The following is a 7,092-nucleotide window of genomic DNA, read 5'->3' as shown; positions in this document are numbered from 1 at the left end:
GTTTTTTTGGGCACTTTAACTCCAGACAAAGCCCCAGTGTGGATGCAGTTATTCCAGCAGAGCAGTGCTGTTGCTGGTAGCATGTATTTCCTTCCAGGAATCGGTATAAACTATATCAGGAGAAGAACATTTTGCTGGTCTAAGGTGCGGCTGCAGCTAAACTAGGGGGTTTGCAGGTACGTCTGCACCTGTATCGTCACCCCAGCAAACCTTCTCCGGTATAAACTAGGCACCGGTCTTGATCAGGCGCAGGGGGATCATAGACACTCCACCACCGGCTGGGCGGGAGTGAGACACAGAGCCAAGGGGATCCCAGGGCAGCCCATGTCCCCTCCGAGGTGGCAGAGCAGAGCTCAGCAAAGCATCGTACTTGTGAATCCGCAGGGCGGGTGGGGCCAGTGGCAGCCTCTCTACGTGACATTGTGCAGCTGCAAGAGGCAAATCAACGTGCCCCCTTCTGAGTCTCTCAGAAGGAGCTAGCAGAGGCCCCGGCCAATCCCCTCACCCAGCAATTCAGGAGCCAGCAGCAGTTTCTGCTCCGACACAGGTGAGGGCTATTGCTCCAGGCTGGTGTGACACTGTCCCGCAGCCTCGTCCCAACCCACAGGAGGAGACGTTCTGACGCTGGCAGGAGATTAGAACTGCACCCTCCATTGCCAGGCTCGGGGGGGGGGGGCACTGTGTGTGTGGAGCCACCTGGGACATGACCAGCCTGCCCCAAGGGCCCTCAGGGAGCGCACAGCACTGAGCCTTGGCGACCTCTGGGAGCGGCTGGACCGCGCTCGGTCAGCTGGGCAGGGAGTCTAGATGTAATGGGGCTGGCTGCATCCCCTGGCTACTCCCAGATCAACCCTGCCCTCAGCCTGAACCTGGAGCAACCGTCCTTTAACGCAGCCAGCAAGGCTGCTCCACCTCCCCGCCCGCTCTGCAAGCCCGCTGCACCAGTGCCAGCTGGAGGTGATGAGCTAACAAAGGGCCCAGTCCCTGCCAGGGATCCGCCCCCTCCCCCGGCGCCTACTTACCAGAGATCTGCTCCCCGCCTGTTTCCCTCCCACAGCGAGCAGAAACACACTTGTCATGGCTGACTTGTATTGCACATCGTGAGCTGGAGCACGGGGTCTCTGCTAACAGGCGGGTTATGCCCCTGAGATGGGGCGCCCTCAGGAGGCCTGTGGACTCCCCACAAGCCTGTATCTGAGGGGTCTCCAGCCAAGTGTGCCCTTGCCCATCACACTGGAGTCAGGGAGCCCAGTCCCCTGGGGCCTGGGCCTGTCCAGGTGGAGGTAGTTTAGCTCGACCTTTTTGGTCGCCCATGGGTCACAAGCAGCGCAGAGCATGGCTGGTCCCTGAGGGCCACCAGGATGAAGGTTCCTGTCCCAACTATCCTGCTGCCCCAAGGGCTCTTCACTCTCTTTCTGCACAAATATTTGCTCTCTTCATGCTGTTAGAAATTCTTTCCCAGTCACCCATGTCAGCTGCTTGCCGGGATTATGCCGTGTACTCCCCAGAGCCAGCGCTGGTGTCCCTCCAGACGCTCTCAGGGAGGCCGTGTAAACATTTACAAATGCCTGCGAGGCCAGAGGCAGGTCCAAAGGAAAGTAACTGTAAGAAATTCCCTAATGCATCGTTAGCCTCCATAACTGAGATTGTGTGACTGCAAACGGGGGCGGGGGCCAGAAGGGGCTGTGATACATTGGGGCTACCTGTGAATAACACGTGCATTCCCATTGCTCTTGGGAAGTGGTATTATGAAAGACGGCTGGATCACGAGTTCCTACGTGTATGTGAATCCACCACTGCTGACAGGGCCGGTAGCATGTACACCTCACACAGGCGCAAAGGAAAATGCTTAAGATTAATAATGGTGCTTAAACCTCACAAAAAGCTACGCTATAAAAAGCAGTTGCAGCCTTAGAAAACCCCATTCAGCTGATTCCTCTGAAGGGAAGGGGGAAAGGTAGGAGCAGTGGAAAGTTATGTGGAGGAGAACAAAAGAGGCCAAGTGCTCGGGAGTGGGCAGAGGTGATGCTGGCAGACCAGGTGCCAGCTCATGCCAAGGTCCCCATGCATCAACTGAACACTGACAAATACATGGTTGTAGTCAGCCTGGCTCACCTGCTTTAATCTTCTGACTAGCTCTCTTGTTCCCTTTTCCTATTCATAAATTAGTGGATAGCTTATTATAGGATTGGCTACAAGCGTTGTCTTCGGTGTAAGGTCTAAAGTGCAATTGACCTGGAATAAAGGACTGGTCCTTTGGGACTGGGAGTAACATGAATATTGCTGTGAGTTTTGGTGTAAGGGACCATCTATCACAAGGCAGGCTCACCTGGGTGGCATGACGGGTCAAAGTACACTTTCCTTACAGTGTGTATGATAAAACCCATTGTTTCATGTTCTCTGTGTATGTATATAAATCTCCCCACTGTATTTTCCACCGAATGCATCCGATGAAGTGAGCTGTAGCTCACGAAAGCTTATGCTCAAATAAATTTGTTAGTCTCTAAGTGCCAAAAGTCCTCCTTTTCTTTTTTTCCCGCGGGGACTGTTGGTGACTCCGTGTTAAGGCTGTTATAGTGCCTGAGGAGTTCACACTTGGCGAACTCTACCTATAGAACTCACTGCCAGTCTGGGGTTTGTGCCCTGGTTTAAACCCACAAGAACAGGGGCTGGACAGGAAGAGGATGGAAGCACGGGCAGGAGATGGCAAGGACACCGAAGCGAGATGAGGGGCTCCAGGAGGGACAGGTCACCCAGTATGTAGCAGCTTCCAGGGGAAGAGGGAGCTGCTTGCTTTCCTGAGCCCAGATCACTCCAAGGGCTCTGGACAACCCAGGGGAGTCAGGGCCCTGCCCTGAGTGGTGCGGAGCCGGAGGCAAGGAAGTACATTTTGTGTGTCTTGTTTGGGATGCTCTGTGCTCTCCTGTGCTTTACATGATTAAGTGTAAAAGATCACAAAGGTGTCTGACTGGGCCAAGTATGGGCATGGCTGAGAAGCCCCGTTTCTGAGATGGGGCAACAGGTGGAGAGTTGGTGCCCAGAAGTGTGCCAGAGACACCAAGAGAGGAGCTTGTGATTCCGCCTGCTGAAGCTCCAGGGGTGTAACACAGCTGGGAGATGCTGAGCACGAGGGCCTGGCTTCCCCTTACAGCTTCCTTGTGGGTGGCCAGCAAGGGGCGTCTTGGATCTGTGAGAGGGCCCCTCGCGGTGCCCGGCGTGCTCTGTCCCTCAACGATTACTCTCTGGATCGATGATCTGCAGGGGCTGTGCTGCAGGCCCCGTGGGATGCGTGATGGGAAATCAGGCTGGGGAGTGCACAGAGAATACGGCAGGGCTAGCTAAGAGCGGGAGGTTCCCAGTTCCTAGTGCCATCCCCGACAGGACAGAGGTTGTGTGGAACCATAACTACCCTCACAGAGCAGGATCTGGATGAGGGACCCTCAGCTCCTCACCACAGCCCCCTGCCACTTGTGCCAGCGTGCCCTGCCAGGCAGCCATCCCACTGTTAGCTTGCAAGCAGTAGGATGCTGGGAGCCAGGACTCCTGGATTTCACAGCCAGCTCTGGGAAGGGAGTGTGGGCGAGTTGCTAGAGCAGTGGTTCCAGGTGGGACAGCCAAGCCCATAGAATTGACATACTCCAAAGTGGCTACCCAAGTGACTGAGCCATGAGTCCACACCAGGCCTTGACCTGGCCTACCAAATTTCAAACCATTCTGACTAGGCTTGTGGATTTTAGAGAAGATGCTAATTTCAGCACTGAAGAGATACTCGGATGCAAGTTGGACGGTGGAAGAGGCTATTGCCTTCCCTTCGTTCCTGGCCAGCCCTGGCACAGAGGGAGGGGCTCACCCTCTGTTCACCGTTTCCAGGCTGAAAGCTGACTGCCCATTCCCTGGCTTTAGGGAGGGGTGGGGGGAAGGCTGGAGGGGTGATGTGCATTCTGGGTGGATGCACCTGTGTTCTTGTTTTCGGAGGGGAGCAGCACTTCCTGTCGCACTGTAACATGATGGCGTATTGTCTAGGTTAGTTTGTGGCGCAGTGGCTCAGAGAAGAGGATGGGCAGCTCAATGGCCAGGTACTCAGCTGGTGGCCGGGGAGCTCTGCGGGTTTACTGCAGTGGAGTGTCACTGCCTGAGACCGGCCAGGGATCTGGCCCAGGAGTTGTACAGAGCAGCTCATTCTGCTGCCTTGCTGGCTTTGGCTCTCCCCTGCTGCCTGGACAGGCGCCGTGCTCTCATTTGGTCACCTCTCTCCTCCTCCACATCAGGTTTTGGTCCTCAAACCCCTGGGGGCCCTCTGGACACCCCGCTGCCGGTGGTGGTGGTGGTTCTTCTTTTTCACAGAAAGCGCCTTCAGTGCTGCTTTAATTGGTGCCTCTCGGGCCATGAAGCCCTCACCCTTGGAACTGTCTGGATTTCAAGATGGGAAAGTCAGATTTGCCATCCAGAGCAGAGCAGTGACCCTTCTATCCCAGGGTCCTGTCTTCTGCCCATACTGCTCAGACCCGCATGTGCCAGAACAGTCTGTCCTGTGGACGTAAAGGGTTACGTGAGCAATGAGCATGTGACAATTCTGGAGCTGCCCATAATGGTTTATGAACTCTGTTCCCGATCACTGTGTGCAGGGATTAAGTTATTCAATAGCAGGAAAGGGGAGATGGAACCCGATACACACTTCTCAGTCAACACTGCCAGGGACAATGCACACACCATTCATTTTGAGGCCCTATCTCAGCCCTGCCAGACCAGTTTCCCCAGGAAGGACACAGTCCCTGTGCAGAGAAGGGATCCAAAACCAGTTAAAGAGACACTCCCTCCTTCAAGGGGTGAGGTAGGTTTTAGAGACTGGGAATCCAGAGCAGAGGGCTCGGTCAGTATGGCGTCCTGGTAAAAAAAAAATGACCACCGGTACACAGCCCACCGTACCGGCAGGGTCGCTGATGGAGGGTGCGGGGCAAAAGGCATGCAGGAATGAAATCAGGAAGGCCAAATCACTCTTGGAGTTGCAGCTAGCAAGGGATGTTAAGAGTAACAAGAAGAGTTTCTTCAGGTATGTTTGCAACAAAAAGAAGGTCAACGAAAATATGGGCCCCTTACTGAATGAGGGAGGCAACCTAGTGACAGAGGATGTGGAAAAAGCTAATGTACTCAATGCTATTTTTGCCTCTGTCTTCCCGAACAAGGTCAGCTCCCAGACAGCTGCACTGGGCAGCACAGCAGGGGGAGGAGGTGACCAGCTCTCTGTGGAGAAAGAAGTGGTTCGGGACTATTTAGAAAAGCTGGACGAGCACAAGTCTTGGGGCCGGATGCGCTGCATCTGAGAGTGCTAAAGGAGCTGGCAGACGTGATTGCAGAGCCATTGGCCATTATCTTTGAAAACTCATGGCGATCGAGGGAGGTCCCAGGCTAATGTAGTGCCCATCTTCTAAAAAGGGAAGAAGGAGGATCCGGGGAACTACAGACTGGTCAGCCTCAGTCCTCGGAAAAATCCTGGAGCAGGTCCTCAAGGAATGAATTTTGAAACACTTAGAGGAGAGGAAAGTGATCGGGAACAGTCAGCATGGATTCACCAAGGGCAAGTCATGCCTCACTAACCTAATTGCCTTCTATGATGAGATAACTCGCTCTGTGGATAAGGAGAAAGCAGTGGATGTGTTATTCTTTGACTTTAGCAAAGCTTTTGATACAGTCTCCCACAGATTCTTGCCAGCAAGTTAAAGAAATATGGGCTGGAAGAATGGACTATAAAGTGGATAGAAAGCTGGCTAGATTGTCCGGCTCAGCAGGTAGTGATCAATGGCTCCATGTCTAGTTGGCAGACGGTATCAAGCACACTGCTCCAAGGGTCGGTCCTGGGGCCGGTTTTGTTCAATATCTTCATTAATGATCTGGAGGATGGTGTGGATTGCACCCTCAGCAAGTTTGCAGATGACACTAAACTGGGAGGAGAAGTAGATACACTGGAGGGGAGGGATAGGATACAGAGGGACCTAGACAAATTAGAGGATTGAGCCAAAAGAAATCTGATGAGGTTCAACAAGGACAAGTGCAGAGTCCTGCATTTAGGACGGAAGGATGCCATGCACCGCTACAGAATAGGGACCGAATGGCTAGGCAGCAGTTCTGCAGAAAAGGACCTGGGGTTACAGTGGACAAGGAGCTGGATATGAGTAAACAGTGTGCCCTTGTTGCCAAGAAGGCCAAGGGCATTTTGGGATGTATAAGTAGGGGCATTGCCAGCAGATCGAGGGACGTGATCGTTCCCCTCTATTCGACGTTGGTGAGGCCTCATCTGGAGTACTGTGTCCAGTTTTGGGCCCCACACTACAAGAAGGATGTGGAAAAATTGGAAAGCGTCCAGCGGAGGGCAACAAAAATGATCAGGGGGCTGGAACACATGACTTATGAGGAGAGGCTGAGGGAACTGGGATTGTTTAGTCTGCAGAAGAGAAGAATGAGGGGGGATTTGATAGCTGCTTTCAACTACCTGAAGTGGGGTTCCATGGAGCTCGGCTGTTCTCAGTGGTGGCAGATGACAGAACAAGGAGCAATGGTCTCAAGTTGCAATGGGGATGGTCTAGGTTGGATATTAGGAAACACTATTTCACTGGGAGGCTGGTGAAGTACTGGAATGGGTTACCTAGGGAGATGGTGCAATCTCCATCCTTAGAGGTTTTTAAGGCCCGGCTTGACAAAGCCCTGGCTAGGATGATGTAGTTGGGGATTGGTCCTGCTTTGAGCAGGGGGTTGGACTAGATGACCTCCTGAGGGCTCTTCCAACCCTGATATTCTATGATTCTATGAAAAAAGGGGAAGCTGCCTTGGGGCTCTGGCAGCGATTTAAAGGGTCCAGGGCACAGCAACTGTGAGTGGGGTGCAGAGAAGGGGCGGGCACATTAAAGAGACTTTTGGGTTGCTGGACTTTAGACCCAGAAGGGAAAAGGACACTGCCTATCTTACTTGGGGGTGGGTCTTTTGCTCATGGTTTGTGTTTATGAACCCTAGGTGTTTTCCCAAATTAATGCTGAGTTACTTCCCTCCTTTTATTAAAAGTGTTTTGCTACACTCAGACTCTGTGCGTGTGAGGGGGAA

The sequence above is a fragment of the Dermochelys coriacea genome, chromosome 1 (genome assembly GCF_009764565.3).
Source record: "Dermochelys coriacea isolate rDerCor1 chromosome 1, rDerCor1.pri.v4, whole genome shotgun sequence".
Taxonomy (NCBI): domain Eukaryota; kingdom Metazoa; phylum Chordata; order Testudines; family Dermochelyidae; genus Dermochelys; species Dermochelys coriacea.
This window is presented reverse-complemented; position numbering follows the sequence as displayed.